The sequence below is a fragment of the Diceros bicornis genome, chromosome 2 (assembly GCF_020826845.1).
Source record: "Diceros bicornis minor isolate mBicDic1 chromosome 2, mDicBic1.mat.cur, whole genome shotgun sequence".
Taxonomy (NCBI): Eukaryota; Metazoa; Chordata; class Mammalia; order Perissodactyla; family Rhinocerotidae; genus Diceros; species Diceros bicornis.
Window position 1 is genome coordinate 42818678 of NC_080741.1, and position 25690 is coordinate 42844367.

Below are 25690 nucleotides of genomic sequence, written 5' to 3' on the forward strand. Positions count from 1 at the left end.
TAATTAGAGATGGAAGTAGGTTCCATGCCACTCAAAATCCAGGTTCAAATCCACACTGATTCAAACCCCTAATTCTATGTTCTGTAGAGCTCAAAGCCTTTCCCAAAAGCTTATGAATTTGTGCTTGTGGAGATTAACGGTTTCTGTTCTTTGCTTCCTATTGCAGCCTCTGTTTTGCACTATATCAATCCAGACAGAAAACTCAACCCTTTCACCGTTTTCACTTGAAACAACAACAAAAGAACAATCAACCACCTCTGATAGTTGACCTCACTGAAGGGCTAATGGGCAGGCAGCAGCTGGCAGAAGTTGCACTTTGGGAAGGGTGAGCCGGGGGGGGAGGGGTGTACATAGCATATTATCTAATAGCTGAAAATCCAATTTAGACATTCCTGCTCCTCAAAAGTCCTCTTTCTAACCAATAGTGGGCTCCCCACACAGCACCAGTCTTCTGCTGTGCCCTCCCTCCTCCCCTCTGACCTACAGCATTGTTTGGCCAACTCCATGGGCCTCTCTGATGCCTTAGCCCCACTGACAACTCAAGGCATAGGTGTCCCACTTCCTGCCCCAAGTACTTACCTAGAGATAGTTCTTCACCTGTGCAGAGTGCTAGGACTCACTTTTAAGATATTATTTTCCACCTAGTTACATGATTCACTCCTTCATCTGTATAAGGAGCATTTTGCATGTTCCCCCAATTGCTAGTCCATTTATCATTTATGTACATGTCTGGATTGATATGGTGCATTTTGTCTTTCATCCACGATTAATGGTAAGACACTGAAAAGTTCTAGAAAGGAAGTGACCTGATGAGATTTGTGTGTTTATTTTTTAATCACTTGGCATTTGTAGTATAAGGAGTACATTGCAGCAAGGCAAAGAGATTGTGAGTAGACTAATTAGGAGACTTCCAATGGAGTCCAGGAGGAAATCAAGACAGCTTAGATTAAGGCAGTGAGGAAGGAAAATTTTGATAGATCCAGAAGACATTTTGGAGGCAAAATGCAATTTGGAAAGTGGTTGAATATAGATAGTGAAAAAGATTGAGGTGTGAAGGATGCCCTCAGACCTCCGGCTGGAACAATAGGGGAAACATTGGTCCTATTCACTGAGCTGGGGGATGGTGAAGGAAGACAAATTTGCTTTTGGATACATTCAACTTGAGATGTCTGCCAAGTGGAGAGGTCTAGGAGGTAGGTAGATCTACATTTGTAGACATCAGGGCTGGAGTTAGAGGTCTGAGAGTTGTTGGGACATGGATGAGATCACTGAGGGAACTTGTAAAATAAGATAAGGACCAAGGGCCCTGGACCTGTGGAAAGCACTGTATCAGCAGAGGAAGAGCATTCAGAAAGGTAGTAGGAAAATCAGAAGAGAATAATGTCTCAGGAAACAAGGAAGTTTAAGAAGGAAAAAGTGAGTGAGTGGCTACTGAGCAGTCAAGTAGTACGAAGACTGGAAGACATGTTACCGAGCAAGGGCTCCCTGCCCAAAGCACACAGAAGCCAATACTCTGGCATCAGCTTTTGAGAAAGTAAAGAGCTTTATTGCAAGGTTGACCAACAAGGAGACAGGAGGCAAAACTCTCAAATCTGTCTCTCTGATCCAAGGTTTAGGGCAAAATTTAAGGAGTTGGGGGCTACTAAGCTGTAGCTGGGCCCATGTAAGCTGACTGGCTAGACTCAAATCAGTCCATATATGGTAATCAAGCTACTTGGGCTGCTAGAAGCCAGAGTTTCCTTATTAAAAGCTGGGGTTATCCTGGGGCTCTGGATTCCTGCCTGGCAGGTGTGCAGTGCTGTCTCTGTTACTGAGCAAGGTTTGATTAATTTACAACCTCTTTTAAGAAAGCAAAACTAGTTTAAGCTGGTCTATGTTTTATGTGCTGTTTCAGACATCAGGGCTCTGACTGCATGACTGGATTCCATCAACCAATACAGAAACGGAAGAACAAGATTGAGCATATTCTAGATATAAACATCAATTTTTGGTCACATTGAGTTTAAGGTGCTTCTGGAACATCTTGATAGAGACATCCACGTGCAGTAAACATACATTTACTCACTGAATTCAGTACCATGTGCTTAGGCATGGTCCCTGGCACTGGATAGATGGAAAGAAAAAGATATAATCCTATCCTCTGGAAGCTGGCAGTCTAGGAAGGGAGATTAGACACAGAATTAACAATGTTGGCATGTCATTTAAAGGAGGATACACAGTCAGGACTGGGTAGAGTTATATTGCCCAGAGACAGGTTCGGGGGGTCAAAAAATCTGTATTGAATATCTCAAATCCATGTCTCTGTCTTGTCCTGCTTTCTTCCATGTTCTCTCACAACTCCTTTGTAGTGACTTTTCGTTCCTTTATTTTGCCTGAATGATGTATTTGGAGTTTGGAAAATCTGTTCCTGCTGTGAAAAATCTTGTATTCTCTTTGATTTTGAGAATCTATATTATACCTTGAGGTTCTTAACTGTGTGGAGGGAAGGGAGAGTCAGAATCCCCTGGGGTGCTTTTTAAGAATACATGGCTGGCCCAGTGGCGTAAGGGTTAAGTTCGTGCACTCCGCTTCGGTGGCCTGGGGTTCACGGGTTCGGATCCTGGGCATGGACTTATACACTGCTTATCAAGCAATGCTGTGGCGGCATCCGATATCCAAAATACAGGAAGATTGGCACAGATGTTAGCTCAGGGACAATCTTCCTCAAGCAAAAAGAGGAAGATTGGCAACAGATGTTAGCTCAAGGCCAAACTTCCCCACCAAAAAAAAAAAAAAAAAAAAAGAATACACATGACAGCCCCCCTTCCCCTTCCAAAATCTGAATATTTCACACAAACCTATTCCTTAATCACCTCCCCACCAAGGCTCAAGGCAATAGTGAGGCTGAAAGTAGGCGTTCATGAGTTGGAGACAGACTTAGAGACCAAGTAGAAAGAGTGGAGAAAAAGGAATAAGGGGGTGGAAAGGCCGCCAGGTTTCCTGCCAGGGCTGCTGGGTCAGTGGCAGCTCCATTAGCTGAAACAATGGAATAGATATAGGAAACAGTAGTACTTTCTTTTGCTCAGAAGTTTGCTCAAATTTTTGCTTTAAATGATATTGCAATTTTCACACTTTTTAATTAGCTACCCTGGAAAACACCTAAAATTATCATTCTGAGTAACTAAAAGAGGTCATTCATGGACTGGTTATACCATTTCCACCACAATTTGTAACAGTAGCACCTCAGCTGTACAACATGGTGACTGAGTTTATGGCTAACAATTTATAATATTTTCACAACATCCTAGGTCATGCATGAAGATAAATCTCATTCCATCTGTTTTTTTTTTTTTTTTCTGCTAATGGGTCAGTGATGTCCCCACAGCTAATTATAGCAATTACATAGAAAATAATGTATTTACTTTGAAAAGCCAGATTTGCTTTTTGTGTTTGGGTAGTTTTGACAGATGCACAACTGTTTCTAAGAGAGTGAAGATCTTCACTCTTTTTCATCTGTAAGAAAAAGCCACATGGAATCCCTTTCTGCAGTTACTGAAAAAAATGCTAGGGAGGATATTGTCTGTTATATTGCCTGGGGTCTTTTATCTATTTTGGAATTATACTCCAAGAAGGAATGACATTGCCCTCCAAATTCATTGCTCTTACTGACAGTTCCGCAAATTCTCATGTTTCTGTTAAGGACTAGTATTGTTAAAGAGAACCAATATTCAAAGGGAATTAAGGTGATCTGAACTGAAGAGTAGATTTCCTTTTATTTAATCTGTTTTCTCACCTTCTTTCCATGTCCTGCCGTTTCTCAAGGCCAAATGGCTTTATTTACATAATTGTCCCCCTTTGTTTCCCTTCTCAAAGATGTTTTTGAGGCAGAATAACTTCCTCTCTATCTTTACTCTTCTTTAGCTCAAGGAAAGGTTCTAATGCATTTCCTTTTTGCTGGTAGCTTATTGCAACCAGTGTTACCCAAATGGAAATGATCTGAGACCCTCACTGGTCACACGAATATTTGGAAATAGCTACCTCCTCTACTTCAGCTCTATCCCCCTCATCCTGACACCATGATGCCACTGAATGCAACTGTGAGGTTTCCAGGCCACTGGGCTCAACTGTCCTCTGCTGGTGACTACCACTCCTAATCCAGCTTCCAGGATGCACTTCCTTTTCTCTGCATCCAAGACACCACCATCTCCTGATTTTCCTCCTATCTTAAGAATCACACTGGCATAGTTTGAACAGAGAAGGAGCCAGCAAAGGAGTTGGAAATAGTGTGACCAATGATATGGAAGAAAACCAATAGAGGGTGATGTCATAGAAACCAAGAGAAGGAAGAAGTAGTTCACTTCGTCAAATACCATGGAGAGGGTGAAGTAAAATAAAAACAGTGAAATGGCATTGGAATGGCAATATGGAGGTCAAGCAAACTGGGGCAAAATCGTCTCAGTGCAGCGATGAACATGGAGGCCTGTTTGGAAGGGTTGAGGAGAGATGGGTCTTAAGCAAGTGGAGAGAGTAACTATAGAAAGTCAAGGGAGGGTTTTGTTTCTGACTTTTTAAGATGGAAGATTCTAAAGAATATTTGCATCCTGGTGGAACTAATACTATTACATTATAAATGCAAGAGAGAGACAGGGATACTTTCAGGAACAACGTCCTTCAGAGGAAAAAAGAAAATAGGGATACTTCATCCATTCTAACAAGTGGCAAAGCAGAGAGCAGAGGTACAAATGCAAGGCGATTTGGAATTTGGTGTCCAGATGATTTCTGTTCCCACCTGATTACTTCAATTTTCTCAGTAAAGTATGAGCAAGGTCATCAGCTGAGAATGAACATAGGGGAAGGAGTTGGATTTTGAGAAGAGAGAAGATGTATGAAATCATCATTGCAGAGAGTGAGAAAAAGAACATCTAAAAAAGTGCAGTGAGAAGTGTAGTGCTGACTGCCCATTTGAGATTTGTGGTCCAGAACTTAAAATGAGGCTTGTTAATGAAAATAGAAGTATTGCGTGTAAAGCACTTAGATCTCACCTGGTACAAACTGCACACTCAGTGAATGCAAGCTATTACTATTTTGCCACATGAATATTTCTTTATTGTTTGCTTAAATGAGATACAATCTTGTCAAAAAAAAGAAGCTGAGTTTTTGGTGAGGTTGTTTTACCAGCACTGTAAATCCATTAAATACAGAAAATGTTTCCAATAAAGTAAGATGATTAAATTTAAAAGTCTTGAAGCTGTAGGCCCAACGACCTAAGAAACTGACAAAACATGAAGAGCATATCAATTAAATAAGACTCTATGAGGACATGGTGCCACAGGCTTGCATCTCAATGTGGCTGATACCAGAGCTTTGTGCAGCCCTGTAATGTAGGGCATGGTTGGTCTGGGATTACATGTCATGGTGGGCAGACTGTGATATGGGTATATTGCATATAAAAAAAATAACTGGTGGCTCAGTTAAGAGTAATAGAATCAATTAAGCAGCTCTTATATTAAGGTGAGCTAAGAAAAGAATTCAGGAAGCTGTTACTACCTTGAAAATATCAGCATAAAACTTTGAGACTTGGAAAGGTCACTGCTCTGCCCTTGAAATAACAAGTAACAACCTTCTGTGTCATCCCACTTCCAGAAGTTGTATGAGATATAATATGCAGCCTTAACTCCCACCCTGTGGTCCTTGGCCTTTCCTTCATTGGAGAAAAAAAGGAGTGGGGGAGAGGGCGGTATCCTTGGAGAACAGAACTAGGTGATCAATGAAAATCAATTCTTTTTCATCTTACTGAGATGACCAAGAGCTGTGTGCTTTAATATGTCAATGTGTTGGGAAGAGAGGGATCAGTCTCTTCACAATGTGATGGTGCATCACATGCAATGAAATGATACTACATGGCTTTCCAAATGTATATTATCAGTACCCCTTTCCAAAGAGCTTCTTAGAAGTTAGCGTACTTATGACTATGATGTCTATCTTTCCTTCTCCTGTTGTCAAGGGGTCTCATCTCCTCCATCTGAGAGATGTAAGGTCTCCATCTCCTCTACTCAAGTGTCACCAAGCCTCCGTTCCCCTTCTGAGTACCCCAAGGACCCTCCAACCTTACTGACCAAAAGGCAGCTCTCAGGAGTGGTCTTAGTTGTATTTGTCTTATAAAAGCCTGTCATTTTGATGGGTTAAGGACTTGGGGTATGGAGGGTTCCTCAGCCCCTGGCTGGTGAACACTTCTCTCTGTTCTTGCAAAATCCTATATTTAAATCCATATATGTTAAATTCTGAATCTTTTACTACAATTATAATAATATACTTATTTATGATTGATTACCCTGGCATTTCTGGGTTAATAATATTCTTTTTGATACAATGCTGACTTTATTTGCTAGTAATTTATTTAATATAACAACAGTGAGGAGGAAGTCAAGATGGCGGCGTAGGCAGACTCTGAACTCACCTCCTCCCACGGACACAGCCAATTTACAACTACTCGTGGAAAAATTACCCCTGAGACAGAACTGAAAACTGGATAAGAGGAACTCCTGCAACAACAGACAATCCTAACTGAGGTAGAAGAGGAAGAAACTCCCTTCTGGAGAGTAAAAATGCTGCCTTCACAAGCCACGAACTTCACGGCCACCCGGGAGCAGCCCAAAGGTACGCAGCCCTCCCTGGAGGAGCGGGGCCCTGAGCTGGGGAGCGCCCCTGCTGTGGGCATTTTGTGGACCCAGCACAATCGAGATCTGACTTTGCCTGCTACTAAAACGTTGGGGAATACCCCCAGAAAAGCTGGTTCACAAAGAAATTAAAACCGGCTCTTAAAGGGCACACGCACAAACTCACCCATTTCAGAAAGCAACCTAAAATCACCAGAAAGAAAGGTGCACAGTGCTTTGGTGAAAAGAGACTCATCTGATAAGCCTTGAGTGCATCTCCGTGAGAGGTGAGACCTCTCCAGGGACTGGACAGTGGCGGCAGCCATTGTTGTGGTCTGGTGTGGGCGTGCTGACACAGACGCCATTGGAGTTCTCCCTGAGGCCTGCTAGCCCAGGGTCTGCCCCACCCGCTAGAGCACCGATTTAATCCAGCTCAGCCAGGGCAGGCAGCCCACCCTAGAGACTGGCCCCACCCAACAACAAGCCCTCAGGCAACTTGTGGGTCTGCATAGATTGGTGACTGGATTCTCTGCAGCCTGGCAACTGAGCCGACTTCAGTGGGGCAGGGCGTGCACAAGGAGCGGGTGGAGAGTGTGGGGCGGTGGTGGAGTGTGTGGGGCTCCCACCGTGGAGAGACTGGGTCAGCTTCAGGAGGTCGGGGCGCGCACATGGGGCAGGACTGTGTTGACTATGTGTGTGGACCTGTGGGTGGTGGGGCTTGTCAGCTGCAGAAGACTTGTGCTTCTCAAAGACCCACATAGGGGGTTTGCTCCACCTTCCAAAGCCTGAAACAATTGGGTGCCCCCGTGCCTGAGGCCAGCCGCACCCAGCTGCAATCCTCAGAGAGCTGACAAGAGACCTAACAGATGGAGGCTCATAGCAATTGTAAGCCCCTGAGCCTAACAACCTGCCACACTGGAGGCCTACTCACTTAAAAGAAATACTGCAACACAAATGTGGTATTAGAACTTGCAGCCAACTGTGCTGGGGCTCCCCACACCTGATAAAGAGACTGAAGGGCCCACAACAACTACAAGCAGCTGAGAATTACAACAGCTGGCCAGGAGCATAACTCGGCCTCCCTGGGCACCTACAGGGAGAGCAAACAGGCCACAACAGAAGGACACACGTAGCCCACATAGGGGTCACTCCTGGAACATTGAGAACTGAGGGAAGCACACTGCAGGCCTCCTAAGGCATCACTTACATAAGGTCACCTATCCAAGAGCAGGAGACGTAGCTGACCTACCTAATACGTAGACACAAGCACAGGGAAAGAGGCAAAATGAGGAGGCAAAGGAATACATTCCAAGTAAGGGAACAGGACAAAACCCCAGAAAAGGAACTAAGTGAAACAGAAATGAGCAACCTACCCGACAGAGAGTTCAAACAAAGAGTGTTAAGGATGCTTACTGATCTGGGGAGAAGAATAGATGAACTCAGTGAGAATGTCAACAAAGAAATGGAAGATATAAAAAAGAACCAATCAGAAATGAAGAATACAATACTGGAAATGAAAAATTCACTAGAGGGACTCAAAAGCAGAGTAGAGGATACAGAAGAACGGATCTGTGAGCTGGATGAAAGGCTAGAAGAAATTACCCAAGGTGAACAGGTAAAAGAGAAAAGAATTAAAAAGAGTGAGGACAGTCTAAGGGACCTCTGGGACAACATCAAGTGCACTAACATCCGTGTTATAGATGTCCCGGAAGGAGAAGAGTGAGACAAAGGGGCAGAGAATCTACTTCAAGAAATAATAGATGAAAACTTCCCTAACCTAAGGAAGGAAACAGACATCCAGGTACAGGAAGCACAGAGAGCCGCAAACAAGATAAACCCAAAGAGGCCCACACCAAGACACATCATAATCAAAATGTCCAGAATTAAAGATAAAGAGAGAATCCTAAAAGCCGTAAGAGAATGTCAAGTTACATACAAAGGAAACCCCATAAGGCTATCAGCTGACTTCTCAGCAGAAACCTTACAGGCTAGAAGAGAATGGCATGATATATTTAAAGTGCTAAAAGGAAAAAACTTACAGCCAAGAATACTCTACCCAGCAAGGTTGTCATTCAAAACGGAAGGAGAGATCAAAAATTTCCCAGGCAAGCAAAAATTAAAGGAGTTTGTCACCAAGAAACCAGTGCTACAAGAAATGTTAAAGGGACTGATTTAAGGGGAAAAGAGAAGACCACAAATACGAAAAATTATCTATTTCCATGATAAGAGGGCAATGGATACAAATGCACAAAAAAGAGGTTAGATATAATATCAAAAACATAAAAGGAGGGAGGAGGGGAGTTAAAGAATAGAGCTTTCAGACAGGGGTCAAACTAAAGAGACCATCAATTCTGTATAGAAGAAGAAAGGAACAGAGAAGGACTACTAAAACATTGAGAAAAAAAAGTTAAAAAATACCAGTAAGTACATACTTATCAATAGCTACTTTAAACGTCAATGGATTAAATCTCCAAGTAAAAGGCATAGGGTGGCTGATTGGATAAAAAAACAAGACCCATATATATGCTGCATACAAGAGACACACTTCAACCTAAAGACACTCACACACTGAAAGTGAAGGCATGGAAAAAGATACTCCATGCAAATGGCAATGAAAAGAAAGCTGGAGTAGCAGTACTCATATCAGACAAAATAGACTTTAAAACATAAACTGTAAAAAGAGACAAAGAAGGGCATTACATAATGATCAAGGGAACAATCGAACAAGAGGATATAACACTTGTAAATATCTACGCACCCAATGTAGGTGCACCTAAATATATAAAGCAATTATTAACAGACATAAAAACAGAAATAGACAGTAACACAATAATAGTAGGGGACTTTAACACTCCACTTACACCAAGGGATAGATCATCCAAACGGGAGATCAATAAGGAAACATTGGCCTTAAATGATACACTAGAACAGATGGACCTAGTAGATATATACAGAGCATTCCATCCAAAAACCGAACAATACACTTTCTTTTCAAATGCACATGGAACATTCTCCAGGATTGACCACATATTAGGCCACAAAACAATTCTCCATAAATTTAAGAAGATTGAAATAATACCAAGCATCATTTCTGACCACAACTGTATGAAACTAGAAATCAACCATAGGAAGAAAATCAGAAAAGTCACAAATATGTGGAGATTAAACAAAATGCTACTGAACAACGACTGGGTTAACGAAGAAATCAAAGAAGAAATCAAAAAATACCTGGAGACAAATGAAAATGAAAATACGACATGCCAGAATTTATGGGATACAGCAAAAGCGGTTCTAAAAGGGAAGTTTATAGCAATACAGGCCTATCTCAACAAACAAGAAAAATCTCAAATAAACAATCTAACAATGCACCTAAAGGAACTGGAAAAAGAAGAACAAACAAAGCCCAAAATCAGTAGAAGAAGGGAAATAATAAAAATCAGAGCAGAAATAAATGAAATAGAGACCAAAAAAACAATAGAAAAAATTAATAAAACCAAGAGCTGGTTCTTTGAAAAGATAAACAAAATTGACAAACCTTTAGCTAGACTCACCAAGAAAAAAAGAGAGAAGGCACAAATAAGTAAAATCAGAAATGAAAGAGGAGAAATTACAACAGACACCTCAGAAATGCAAAAGATTATAAGAGAATACTATGAAAAGCTATATGCCAACGAATTCGACCATCTGGAAGAAATGGATAAATTCTTAGAATCATACAACCTTCCAAAACTGGATCAAGAAGAAGTAGAGAATTTGAATAGACCAATCACCAGTAAGGAGATCGAAACAGTAATCAAAAACCTGCCCAAAAATAAAAGTCCAGGACCACACGGCTTCCCTGGTGAATTCTACCAAACATTCAAAGAAGACTTAATACCTATCCTTCTCAAACTCTTCCAAAAAATTGAGGGGGGGGGGAAGCTCCCTAACTCATTCTACGAAGCCAACATTACCCTGATACCAAAACCAGACAAGGACAACACAAAAAAAGAAAATTACAGGCCAATATCACTGATGAACATTGATGCAAAAATCCTCAACAAAATACTAGCAAATCGCATACAACAATACGTTAAAAAGATTATACACCATGATCAAGTGAGATTTATTCCAGGTATGCAGGGATGGTTTAACATTCGCAAATCAATCAACGTGAAACACCATATTAATAAAATGAAGAATAAAAATCACATGATCATCTCAATAGATGCAGAGAAAGCATTTGACAAGATACAGCATCCATTTATGGTAAAAACTCTGAATAAAATGAGCATAGAAGGAAAGTACCTCAACATAACAAAGGCCTTATATGACAAACCCACAGCTAATATCATCCTCAATGGTGAAAAACTGAAAGCTATCCCTCTAAGAACAGGAACCAAACAAGGATGCCCACTGTCACCACTCCTATTTAACATAGTACTGGAAGTCCTAGCCAAAGCAATCAGGCAGAAAGAAAGAAAAGGGATCCAAATTGGAAAGGAAGAAGTGAAACTGCCACTATTTGCAGATGACATGATTTTATATATAGAAAACCCTAAAGAATCCACCAGAAAACTTTTAGAAGTAATAAACGAATATGGTAAAGTTGCAGGATACAAAATCAACATGCAAAAATCAGTTGCATTTCTATACACTAACAATGAAGTAGCAGAAAGAGAAATTAAGAATACCATCCCATTTACAATTGCAACAAAAAGAATAAAATACCTAGGAATAAACTTAACCAAAGAGGTGAAAGAGCTGTACACGGAAAACTATAAAACATTGCTGAAAGAAATTGAAGAAGACACAAAGAAATGGAAAGATATTCCGTGCTCTTGGATTGGAAGAATTAACATAGTTAAGATGTCCATACTTCCTAAAGCCATCTATAGATTCAATGCAATCCCTATCAAAGTTCCAACAACATTTTTCACAGAAATAGAATAAAGAATCCTAAAATTTGTATGGAACAACAAAAGACCCCGAATAGCTAAAGGAATCCTGAGAAAAAAGAACAAAGTTGGAGGTATCACACTCCCTGATTTCAAAATGTACTACAAAGCTATAGTAACCAAAACAGCATGGTACTGGCACAAAAACAGACACACAGATCAACGGAATAGAATTGAAAGCCCAGAAATAAACCCACACATCTATGGACAGCTAATCTTTGACAAAGGAGCCAAGAACATACAATGGAGAAAAGAAAGTCTCTTCAACAAATGGTGTTGGGAAAACTGGATAGCCACATGCAAAAAAATGAAAGTAGACCATTATCTTACACCATACACAAAAATTAACTCCAAATGGATTAAAGACTTGAATGTAAGACCTGAAACTATGAAACTTCTAGAAGAAAACATACGCAGTACGCTCTTCGACATCGGTCTTAGCAACATATTTTCAAGCACCATGTCTGACCGGGCAAGAGAAACAATAGAAAAAATAAACAAATGGGACTACATCAAACTAAAAAGCTTCTGCACAGCAAAGGAAACCATCAACAAAACGAAAAGACAACCTAACAATTGGGAGAAGATATTTGCAAACCATACATCTGATAAGGGCTTAATCTCCAAAATATATAAAGAACTTATGCATCTCAACAACAAAAAATCTACCAACCCAATTAAAAATTGGGCAAAAGACCTGAACAGACATTTCTCCAAAGAAGATATACAGATGGCCAACAGACACATGAAAAGATGTTCAAAATCATTAACTATCAGGGAAATGCAAATCAAAACTACAATGAGATATCACCTCATGCCCATCAGAATGGCTATAATTAACAAGATAGGAAACAACGTGTTGGAGAGGATGTGGAGAGAAGGGAACTCTCATACACTGCTGGTGGGAGTGCAAACTGGTGCAGCCACTATGGAAAACAGTATGGAGACTCCTCAAAAAATCAAGGGTAGAACTACCATATGGTCCAGCTATTCCGCTGCTGGGTATTTATCCAAAGAACTTGAAAACGCCAATGCGTAAAGATACACGCACCCCTGTGTTCATTGCAGCGTTATTCACAATAGCCAAGACTTGGAAGCAACCTAAGTGCCCATCAAGGGACAAATGGATAAAGAAGCTGTGGTATATATACACAATGGAATACTACTCAGCCATAAGAAACAATGAAATCCAGCCATTTGTGACAACATGGATGGACATTGAGGGTATTATGCAAAGTGAAATAAGTCAGAGGGAGAAGGTCAAATACCGTATGATTTCCTTCATTAAGTAGTAGATAATAACAACAATAAACAAACACATAGAGACAGAGATTGGATTGGTGGTTACCAGAGGGGAAGGGGGGAGGGAGGAGGGTGAAAGGGATAATTCGGCACATGTGTGTGGTGATGGGTTGTAGTTAGTATTTGGGTGGTGAACATGATGTAATCTATGCAGAAATAGAAATATAATGATGTACACCTGAAACTTATACAATGTTATAAACCAATGTTACTGTAATAAACAAAAAATTTAAAAAAAAACAACAACAGTGAATAAGAAAAACTGGTTTTTACGTTTTTGGTATACTTTCTTTTTATATCAGTTTTATTGAGATATAATTCACATACTACACAATTCAGCCATTTAAAGTATAGAATTCAATGATTTTTAGTGTATTTATAGAGTTGTGTAATCATCACCACAATCAATTTGAGAACATTCTCATCACCCAAAAAAAGAAACCACATACTCATTAGAAGCAATGACCTATTTCCCCTCAAACGCACCACCAACCACTAATCTACTTTCTCTCTCTTCTGGGCAGTTCACATAAATGGAACCATACCATATGGTCTTTTGTGACTGGCTTCTTTCACTTAGCATGTTTTCAAAGTTCATCCATGTTATAGCACATATCATTTCTTTTATGACTGAATATTATTCCATTGTATGGATATAACAAAGGTTGTTTACTCATTCATCAGTTGATGGACATTTGGGTGGTTTCCTCTTTTTGCCTATTATGAATAATGCTGTTATGAACATTCTTGTACAAGTTTTTGTGAGCATATAGGTTTTCATTTCTCTTGGGTATATACCTTGGAGTGGAATAGGTGGGTCATGTAATCTATGTTTAACTTCTCAAGGAGCTATCAGACTGTTTTCTAAAAGGATTGCAGCATTTTACATTCCAAGCAGTGTATGAAAATTCCAATTTCTCCACATCCTCATCAACACTTATTACTGTCTGTCTTTTTGATTGTAGCCATCTTAGTGGGTATAAAGTGGTATCTCATTGTGATTTTGATTTGCATTTCCCTGATCACTAATGATGTTGAGCATCTTTTCATGTACTTACTGGCCATTTGTGTATCTTCTTTGGAGAAATATCTATTCAAATCATTTCCCACTTTTTAATAGTGTTATTTATTTTTTATTATTGAATTGCAAGAGTTCTTTATGTATTCTGGATCCAACTCTCTTATCGGATATATAATTTACAAATATTTTATCCCATTTTGTGGGTTATTGCTTCTCTTTCTTGATGGTGTCCTTTCAAGCACAAAAGTTTTTAATTTTGATGAAGTCCAACTTATCCATTTTTTTTCTTGTTATTTGTGCTTTTGATATCATACCTAAGAAATCATTGCCTAATCCAAGGCCATGAAGATTTACACCTATGTTTTCTTATAAGCATTTTGTAGTTTTAGCTCTTACATTTAGATCTATGGTGCACTCGAGTTAATTTTTGTGTATGGTGTGAGTTAGCATCCAACTTTATTCTTTTGCGTGTGAATTCCATGCAATTGTCCCACACTATGGGTGGAAAAGACTATTCTTTGCCCCATTGAATTGTCTTGTCACTGTCATCAAAAAATCAATTGACCATAAATGTAAGGGTTTATTTCTGGCCTCTCAGTTCTATTCCATTGATCTAGATGTCTGTCCTTATGCCAGTCCCAAACTGTTGACTTCTATAGCTTTGTAGTAAGTTTTAAAATCTGGAGTGCAAGTCTTTGCTATTCTTTTTCAAGATTGTTTTAGCTATTCTGTGTATCTTACAATTCCTTATGAATTTTAGGATCAGCTTCTCAATCTCTGCAAAGAAGCCAGCTGGGATTTTGATGGATGTTGTGTTGAATTGTAGCTCAATTTGGGGAACATTATTATCTTAACAATATTGTCTTTTTTTTTTTTTTTTGGTGAGCAAGATTGGCCCTGAGCTAATATCTGTTGCCAATCCTCTTCTTTTTGCTTGGGGAAGATTGTCGCTGAGCTAACATCTGTGCCAATCTTCCTCTATTTTTTTGTTTGTGGGATACCGCCACAGCATGGCTTGGTCAGTGGTGTGTAGGTCCATGCCCGGGATCTGAACCTGCCAAACCTGGGCCGCTGAAGCAGAGCACGTGAACTTAATCACCAGACCACTGGGCCAGCCCCAATATTAAGTCTTTTGATCCATGAACATGAGACATCTTTCCATTTATTTAGTTGAATTTCTTTCAAGAATGTTACGTAGTTTTAAGAGTATACGTTTTGCACTTTGTTAAATTTATTGCTAAGTAGTTGATTATTTTTGATGCTATTATACACTATTTCTTTTACATCATCTTTGCTTTTAGAATTATAAAATAAGTTGAGAAGTGGGGGCTGGCCTGGTGGTGCAGCAGTTAAGTGCGCACGCTCCATTTCGGTGGCCCGGGGTTCGAAGTTTCTGATCCCTGGCACGCACCGACGCACCGCTTGTCAAGCCATGGTGTGGCGGCATCCCATATAAAGTGGAGGAAGATGGGCACGGATGTTAGCCCAGGGCCAATCTTCCTTAGCAAAAAAGAGGAGGATTGGCATTGGATGTTAGCTCAGGGCCGATCTTCCTCACAAAAAACAAATAAATAAATAAGTTGGGAAGCTTCCATCTTTTTCTATGCTTTGGAACATTTTATGTAACATGGAACTTTTGATGTTTGATGAACTTGACTGTAAATCTATTTGGGCCAGTTTCCTTTTTCAAGAAAGGATATTTTTTTACCATCTTCTTGTAAATAAATTATAAGAATTTATGGAAAATCATCCTTTGCATCCAGATTTTCAAATTTATTCCTATAAGGACAAGTAAAGAATTCTCAGGGCTGGCCCAGTGGCACAAGCAGTTAAGTGCGTGCGCTCTGCTGCGGCGGCCTGGGGTTTGCCAGTTGGATCCCAGGCATGCACCAACACACCACTTGGCAAGCCATGCTGTGGTGGCGTCCCATATAAAGTGGAAGAAGATGGGCACAGATGTTAGCCCAGGGCCAGTCTTCCTCAGCAAAAAGAGGAGGCTTGGCAGATGTTAGCTCAGGGCCGATCTTCCTCACAAAAAAAAAAAAAAGAATCTCATATTTTTTAAAAAGTCATCTGTCTCTATAGTTATGTCTCTTCCTTATTATCAAGGTTATCTTTATAAGCCTTCTCCCTTTTTCTTGATCACAATTGCCAAAGTTTTGTCTATTTTAACACTCTTTTAAAAGAACAAAATTTGGTTTCTTACTTATCAGTAAATTATATTGATCACTACTCATTTTTCCTAACTTACTAACTTTTGCTTTTCTCTTTATTATTTTTTTCCCATATTTTTGGATTTATTTTGTTGTTCCTTTTCTAACTTTTGAGTTGAAAATATAGTCCATTTATTTTCTGTATTTTCTCATAAGCACAAGTAATGCTACAAATTTTCCCCTAAGACTGCTTTGGCTACATTCCCTAAGTTTAGATGTATATTTCTTTCTTTTTAAAATTAATTTCTTAATAATTTATAATTTCAATTTTGATTTCCTACCTAATCCAAGAATTAATTACAAGCACATACTTTTTTAAATTTCCAAGTAAATTGTTTGTTTTGGCTACCTTCTTTCGTTAATAACTAATTTATTGAATTTTGATCAGAGAATTTGTCCTATATAATTTCTACATTTTAAATTTTGTGGAGATTCTCTTTATGAAATAACATATAACATGTCATGGGTATTTGAAAACAATTAGTATGCTTTGCATTGGGTACAAAGTTTTACATATGTCTATTGGGCCAAACATGTTAATTGCATTATTAAAAATACCTATTCTTTGCTTAACTTTTGTTTACTTTACACATCTATTTCTAAAACAGATGTTACCGTATCCCATTATGACAGCAAATTGTCAATTTTTCCATATTTTTCTTTTCCTTTTTGCTTTATGTGCATTTTGCCAAGTTTTTAGGAATATAAAAGTTCATGACTCATATTCTTGGCTTAATATAACTTTGATCTATATGAACTATTCTTCTTTGTCCTGTTTCATGTGATTCTTCTTGAATTCATTTTTCCTGATAATAATATTGTTACCCCCTACTTTTCAACTAGCAGTTGCTTGTGATAACTTCTTCAATCTCTCATTGTCATTTGACCTTAAATGTGTCATAAATAGCAGCTAGATGAGGTTTTGCAACCACTTTTAATTGAAACCAAAGAGGTTGCCTTTTAATAGAAAAATAGTCACACTTTTTGTGATTACTGATAATTATGTACTTTTTACTTCTTTATTATGATTTAATGTTTTTAATTTACTGTATGATTTCTTGCTGCTCTTTTATCCCTTTTCCTGCCTTTTGTTGGATTGAAAAATGCATGAAATTTCTATTCTTCTAGAAATTACCCATAAAACATTTCAACCTCATTACATACCAATATGATTTAGATATAAATACAATTTTTACTGATTTCTTTATACACCTGTATTTCTTTTATCTTATGTCTTTCTCTTCCTTGGGTTTTTAATTTTTATGGAGTGTGTCATCAATATTGTCTGCGAGAGTAAACTTTCTGAGCTCTTGAATGTTTTGAAAATGCCTTTATTTTGCCTTCCTTCTTGCATATTATTTTGCCTAAATATAGAATTTCAGATTCAAAATCTCAGAATTTTAAAGATATCCCATGGTCTTCAAGAACCCAGTGGTGCCAGTGTTTAAGCATGCAGTTTCCTCTGTCAGTTGATTTCCATCTGTTTTTTCCTTTAGGAGGAAGGAAATGTCTGATCCATTGATGTTACATCCTTATTGTCCAGTGCTGGATTTATTCTTCCCAAAAATATATCTTTTCTGACATTTTTAGGAACTTTTTGATGGCGAAGATGCTGAGTTAGCCATCTTGAGACAACGACTATTCTCTTCTCTTTAAGGATAGTGTAAACCTTGATTATCATTGTTACTTTGAATGACCTGTCATTCAAGTTCCCACTCTAGGTATGTAGGTTTCTGAGGGCAAGATTTTACTTTTAGCCTATGCAAACACTCATAATAATGAATTTTGCTCTAACAGAATTCTATTATTTTCAATGATAAATAAAAGAATTAAATCCTTCTTACCTTATGTTTCAAGCATTTTATTTGTATTACACATTGCTAATATAAGAATTAAGTGCTCATGATAATAAGTCGAGATTTTTACTGACTTTTTCTAACTGACCTAGACACTACAGAGTGTCCAAAAGGTCTAGAAACATAAATAGTGTATTTATTGCACTTTTTCTTGTTTTTTTTGGTGAGGAAGATTTACCCTGAGCTAACATCCACTGGCAATTGTCCTCTTTTTTTTTTTTTTTTGCTTGAGGAAGACTAGCTCTGAGCTAACATCTGTGCCAATCTGCCTCTACTTTGTATATGGGATGCCTCCACAGCATGGCTGATGAGTGGAGTAGGTCCACACCCAGGATCTGAACCCCCAAACCTGGGCCACCGAAGAGGATCGTGTGGAACTTTAACCACTCAGCCACAAGGCGGGCCCCCTATTACACTTTTTCAGAATAAAAAATAGATTGGACTTATTGCTTTAAGTCTAGAGGTAGTTCACCTGAAAAGTTTTCTGGAAGTTGAAGAAAATCATAAGAATATATTATTTGAAAATGTAATTAATATACTTCTAAAAATGAGTTTATCCTTATGCTTCTTGGCTTGTCAGACACCCTGTAAATTATGTCTACTGTTTGCTCCAGCTCTGTGAATCATTTAGGTATATTTATCCACTTTCTGTCACTCAGAGAGTGTGAGAGTGTTTGAGTAGGAGACATTATGAGATTTGGAATCAGACGCCCTGGATCCAAATCTCAGCCGAAGCACTAACTATAAGTTGTGTGAGCCTGAACAAGAGTCTTAACTCCTCTTAGCCTTACCTTCCTTCTACATAAAATTAAGATAATAACAACACCTACTTTATTTACCTTTTATATATATAAACACTCTGGTTTGACTGTTTTTAGCCAGAATGCTTGTATGTGTAGATAACACCACCAGAGTTGTAAGTATCAGAAGTTGAAATATACGTCTACCACAGGGAACAAGGCTTGTTTCTGTTTGGGAGCCGTCACATTGCCAAGTCAACCAACACATCTTAATTTCTAACTGGAGCCAAATTTATTTCTTAATCTTAAATCTGGAGAGGCCGTTATTTATATTTGGAAAAAGGCAACTCATTTTTAGGACAACAATCTGCAGGTCACTTAGCCTCTCCACTTCACATATGGCTCTTATTAAGCTGAAAGTCTGGAATATCAGTCATCATAAACAAAGGAAAAGGTAGGAGAGACTCCAAGGAAACACTTCCCCAGAGGTATCAAATACTGTGAATACAATAAAACCAAAGTAGCAAAAAGATTTTTGTTTTTTACAGCATTTTACTATTTCAAAAGGGCTTTACATAAATTATTTGATTTGATTTTCCTAGTAGGTAGTTCTGGCAAATATTCTTTTTTTCATAATTTACAGATGAAACTGAGGTTCAGAGAGATGATGTTACATCCCTGAAGTCATACACCTGGTAGCCAGTGCCAGTCCTTGGGCCTTTGGTTATTAACACAGATCTGCTCTGATAGAAGCTCTCATAATGGACCTCCATTACCAACTCTCCAAACTAACCGACATCTTCCTTCCGTAGAACATCACCCACACGGAATGCTGCTGCCTGGTTTGCCCCTTGCACCACTATTGTCTCCACGACGTGAAACACACGCTTACCAGGAGTCAGGTGTGTTTGCTCCCAAATCTGTTTATGCTGGTTTTACGTTATTCTAATTATCTAATTCAAATATAATGAAACTGATTAAATGAGTCCAAAAAGAAAGACAGTTGTCATTTCTAGGATAAATAAATTAACTACTTTGGAAAAACTAGATAAAAGTGAATTGCTAAGGAGAATTATAGTCAAGTAAGGTGCAAATGAGACAAATATTGGCGGGGAATAGTCATAAAAATCTAGATGGATTTTTACACTGATTGCTTGAAAAAAATCTATGTTCTTATTTTACTTTAAATAAACAAAAACAAGACACAAACAAATGTATTATAGGTACAATTTATGACACCAGAGAAGTCCAATTAGTAAGCCAATAATCAAAAAAAGGCCTTAGCCCAACATCAAAATATTGTCATATTATATATTTTAATAAAATACAAAACATAATTACCTATCGTTGTTATGAATGTTTGTATTAACTGACTTTTTGGATTAGTTACCCTACTAACAGTTCAATAATACATGATAAAAGAGTGTCTATTGAACTACAGGTTCCAGATTCCTCCCCACAAATCATCAAGTCCCCAGAATCCATGGGTTCTGGTTGGTGGAGAGAGAACCTTGTTCAAGAATCTGCTTTGCCACAGCTTAAAGCAAAATAGAATGTAAAACATTGTTGCTATTTGGTATTGGTGCTACTATTTGGTTTTGGAGACTCCAGCACAGAAAGGTCTCTATTCTGTGATGGGCAGTGGGATGAGGGAGGCAGTTAAATCGCTCTGCAGGGTAAAGTACCAGAAAATTTTCATCTCCCCCTAGTGAATGGTTTTGTTTCCCAAAAAACAGGGAGAGGAGGAGGGGCCAGCAACAGGGCAGCAGGAGGGGTCTCAGGAGAAAGAGGCAATGATGCCTAACGCTGAACTTGAAGTTGATCCCTAGTTTGTGCTGTAGCCTTTTAAGTTATCTCCATTTTTTCCATAAATGTGCTACACACTATAACCCCGTGTTAGTAGTGTTTGCGGGAATAAGGGAGGAGGAGGGATGATTATTTTTGGGTCAAAGAATTCAACCAGTGTAAGAATTTAAAGTAGGAGATGACCAGAAGAATGCAGGCCTCTTGGGAATCCTTGGAAATCACAGGCAGGGCACAGGACAGCCCAGAGTTACGTGAGATGAGACTTGAATCAGTTTATTAACAAAAAGAAAAGGTAATCCCAGAAGACACAGTACTTGGATATGTCTACACGTTTATGGAAATTATGAAGAACAGACTTTCCCTGTTTGGCAAAAGGCAAATTGGGACAGAGTGTACAAAAAAACATTTGCATTGTGTCTACCTTAGAATTAAAGCAAAGTTTCCAAATTTCGTTCTGCAAGGCCTTAACTGTGCTGGAAGTGTTTATTTGTAAAAATACTGTGGTAAAAGGAAGAGCTTAGAAGTCTGTGGACATGTGAATTTAAAGATTATATCCTCTCCAGTTAGGTATTGTTTTTATTCGAGAGATCTGAAAATTGAGTTTCATAATTGTTACTCAGTATAAATCTGTGATAAGTTAATATTGAAATTCCACTGAGGAAAAAGATGCAAAATGCTTTTGTATTTAGGTTCCTTTGGTTATGTGCTCTGATTTTTCATAACTTTATTTAAATCTTTTCTTCCTCCCTTCCTTCCTTCCTTCTCTGCCTCATTCCAGAATGGTTGTAAGTACACTTACAAAGACAGGGAGAAGGGAAAACTGGACACTTACAAACAGGTTTATAAGATTAAAAAGAGAACAGTTTCCCTGGAGTAACACAACTGTTCTTGCTTCTAAAACCAGTTAGGCATTTCTCTGAGGATTCTTATAAACAGACACTGTGATATAAAAAACACATCCTTGACAACATTCTACACGACAGACAACAGTGAGCGCCCTTTGTGCTGTTTCCTTCCCTGTCTCTCAGCACAGGATGATGACATTACTCCACAACACAGTTCAGCAAGACCAGTTCTCAAGATGGTGGGAGCTGGCAGGAGCTAATTAAAATGAAATACACATTCTCAGTTTCTCTGCTGACCTGATTTGATGCAAGATTGGACTCTGGAATATCTAGAGCAATACCCTCGATACCGTTTCAATCAAACTATGGACAAATATTGGGCAGCAATGAACACATTGCTGGAAAAATGAACACATTGCTGGAAAAATGAACACTGTGGGCTCAAATGCCTGCCCTAAAAGTGCATAGTGACTAAATCCAGGAAGGCCCCTGCTGTCGGGCATTCACCTTTTAGTTGCTGGTTCAAGCAGTGGTCTGAGATGTCCAAAAGAAGGAGCCAGGGGTTGGGCAGGCTGGGCAGCAGCTATTTGCCAACCAGCATGAAAGTATTTCAATAATTTACCAACTTGTATGGATACAGTGATGTATACCAGCTGGATGTCAACCCTCCAACATTTACAACCAAATTACAAAAAGCCAAAGAATGTTTATTTGATTTAAGACTTTTTACACTTGAGATTCAGGAAACTCTATTTCTAGTTTCATGGTGACAGTCCAGGTGCAGTGTTTACAAGGCAGACAATAAACAATGCTAAATTTGATCAACTCTTCCCTTTAAAACTCCCGTAGGACACTGTCTGTCATCGTTGTTTATTGCAAAGATGTGATGAGCCCAAGACAGTTAATGGACATCTGTCCTGCCACATGGCCTCTGAAGTTTGAGGAGACACAACGTACTGTCAGTTTGTTTCCAGTGTGTCCTCCTACAACCCACATTGAGCTGGCCCAACTCTGCGGATCATGGTTAGGATAGAAAGCATAAGCCAAGCCACAGACAATGGCAACATGGGGCACTAGGAAAGCACATGGCCAGCTTCTCAGAGTCCTGGGGTTTCCATTCAGGCAACAGTGTTCTCAGGCTAGGGGTAGGTTCAGCTTCATTTAATTGAAAAGCCAAAATAGCAGAGGCTTAAACACGTGGGGTTTCTACTGTCACATAACAAGTCCAGAGACAGGCAGTCCATGGCCCCAGGCTCCCTCTATCATTGTGCCTCACCAGCTGCAGCACATCCACATGGCAAGGTCACCTCATCATCCAAGATGGCTGTTGGACTTCCAGCATTATGTCTGCATTCCCGGCAGCAGCAAGGAAGAAGAAAGAAGAGCAAAACAGGCACTTTTCCAAACTGAGTCAGCTTCCTTTAAGCGATTTTTTGGAAAACCCACTCAATACTTCTGCCTACATCTCATTGGCCACGTCTAGCAAGGAAAGCTGTGAAATGTAGTATAGTCTTCTAGTTGGGCACATTGCAACCCAGAATAAAATTGGGATGCTATTTTACTAAGAAAGAAGGGGAGAATGGACATTAGGTAGCAACCAGCAATCTCTGCCACAAATTCCAGTGAACAAAACAGCAAAACAACAAGAATGGCAACTACATGATTTATTATGTACACCAGACTAACCCAAGTCAGAAGATGAACCCAAAATTCTGCAGCACCAGCTGCTCTTAGCCAAAAGTTTTAACTTTTTAATACAATTTAACTTTTTAATACAAAGCAAATTTTTTCCTTCACAACTTTACCCGTTGACTTGACACTAACTCTTCCCAAAACGTCCCCTAAGGTGGAACAATCTAGGTGACATTTGGCTCCACCTCTTTTTAATATTTTTTTAATTCGTTGATTGTTTTTCTCATCATAATTCCATTAACATAAGGAGCGAGTCCCACTGCCTGGGCAATCAGAAGTGAAGTATCTACAGATCAGCCTTGACTAATTTTTTTCTAAAGATAAGCTGTTGATGTAGATTTTTTTTCTTAAGTGAAGACAGAAATCTGAATTTTCATATGAAATATGACAGCTAATTTACCTTTTTAAAAACAATGGGTGGGCCTCTATTTGACCAAGACCTAAACTCTACTTGGGTCAGTGTCCACTGTGTCTTGGATTTCCTCACTTTTGTTGTCATAAGGATGCAATTCTTTCCACAGAACATCCTGCCTGCCTTGTTCTCCCTTTGCTTATTTTCTTTCCCCTTCCTTCCTTCCTTTCATGTATCTATCCATCTGCCTATCTTTACTAAAGTAACTAATTTCCCTTCAGATCTTGATACCCTTTCCTCCTCCTACAGATTCCTTTTTTGAAATCCTCCTCTGATCAGTACTTCTCTCTCAACATCTAGTTTTAATATCCAACTATAGATTCTCTTTCAAAATCAGTCCTACATTTTAAAATCCATCCCATTTCTTCCCCCGACTCCCTGACTCTCAGGAAGCTCTGAGCTCAAGAAAATGCATGAAAGCATCTATTATGCCTTCTCTAAATCTATAGCAAGAGGCTACAAACCAAGTGCCACTAGCAGTTACTCACTCAGGTGGTATTGCAGGTAACTGATGATGGCAACGGCAATGGACACTCAGCCTCCACGTTAAAGAGACAATAGGAAATAGTAGGTATTGGTGACATAGTCAAGAACCCATCCCTCTTCCAAAGTAGAGCAAATGCTAGTGGCTTTTCTGAATTTTTTTTTAAAGATAAGCTAGAAACTCACCTTCTTAAGAAAATAAATAAATCTAAATTTTCATATAAAATATGACAGCTAATTTACCTTTTTAAAAATAATGGGTGGGTCTATATTTTCAACCTTTGACCTTCAGCACATATTGAATTACTCCCTAATTGATTCAAACATATGTATCTTGTCACAACACCTGGAAGAATGCTAAGCACATTGTCGGCCTGCTTCTCTGGTTGAATAAGCACAAATATATAGAAACGGATTTGTCACAGGGAATTGGCTTATGCAGTTACGAGGGCTGGTTAAGCAGCTTCTGTAAGGCGGTATCTCTGATGCAGAGTCCACAGGGAAGGATGTCAGAAAGGGAAAGTCAGGAAGAGGAGATCCAAGCAAGCTGGAACCCTACAAGCGTGAGATGGAAACCCATGAGAATGGACTGAAACCTATGTCCTTTCTTGAAATTTGGTGCAAGGGTATCTTGCAGAAGCTGAGGTTCTTTTTCACGGAGCTAAAAACACAGACCTGGCTCATGAGTAAGAAAAACTGAAGGAGAATCCAGGGAAGGTAGAGTAATTGCAGGCCCAGATGCTGCTTTATTCCATCAAGGTGAGTCAGCTACGAAAGTGCTTCTTTCCTTCTTCCTCCCAAATCTCACAAGAATAGCCCTCGGGTCCCACCCAGTATGGAGTTAGGTGTATCAATCTGAGTCCTTTGAGAAGCAGACATCAAGACGGGATTAGATGAGCAAGAGGTTTACTGGGGTTAACACATGTGAGGGAAAGAGGATGAAGCCAGAGGAGGTGACGCTGTGACAGAGAGAAGAGAGAATTGAAGAGGAAGAGTCTTAGACTTCAGCACAAGCCTAAGAAAGTTCAGCCAGGCCAATGCAGAGTCTTGAGGAAAGTCGCCCATCAGAGGAGTCCCAGATCTCTCCAGAACAGGCCTGCATTAGGATCCTTGTCACACTCAGTCATTGGCTGAGAGCAGCCAGTGGAAAGCGCGGCCTCAGCGGGATGCAATGTTGAATTCAGTGTGCTGCAGCCAGGGCTCTTGGTCAATTATGCTCACTGAAGCAGGAAATCTGAGTGGCGCATTGTCATATGCCCCACAGTGGGCAACCTATGGATGGATGAGGACCCAAGGTTCTAACCAGAGAGCATGTCTCCATGACTAGCAGACATAAGAAATGCCTGCATAAAACTCACCATTGTCTTCATGGTGGGCACGCTGCTAGGGATGCTGTCCACTACATCACAGTGTCCCCTTTGTGAGGGTCCAGGAAAAACATCTGCTGTGGCTCAGGGTCAGGCAAAGTCATTCCTGCTGCACAACTGGTATGTTTTCACCCTGTAGACATATGGATTTTCTAGCCGGTTTTCTCTTTGCCTTAACCATTAGGAAGTTAAGAACTGGGTTTGGGTCTACCTCTAGCTTTGGGGGCTTTTATTTTTCAACTGTTGTACTTGAAATTTACCTTCTCCAATTCCTTTAGCCACTACTACTGTTCTCTGCAAGTGACCTAAACTCCTTTGTGAAACAAGGCAGGAAATAATCACCTTAAATGAGGCTGGTGCCATTTAGAACTAATAATACTA

At 39.3% G+C, this 25690-nt stretch overlaps 1 protein-coding gene across 1 annotated transcript in view; it reads left to right on the top strand.

Moving 5' to 3' along the window:
* The window catches only part of RPL14 (ribosomal protein L14), a 169161-nt gene that overhangs the window by 8895 nt on the left and 134576 nt on the right, over positions 1 to 25690 (top strand). The window lies entirely within an intron of this gene.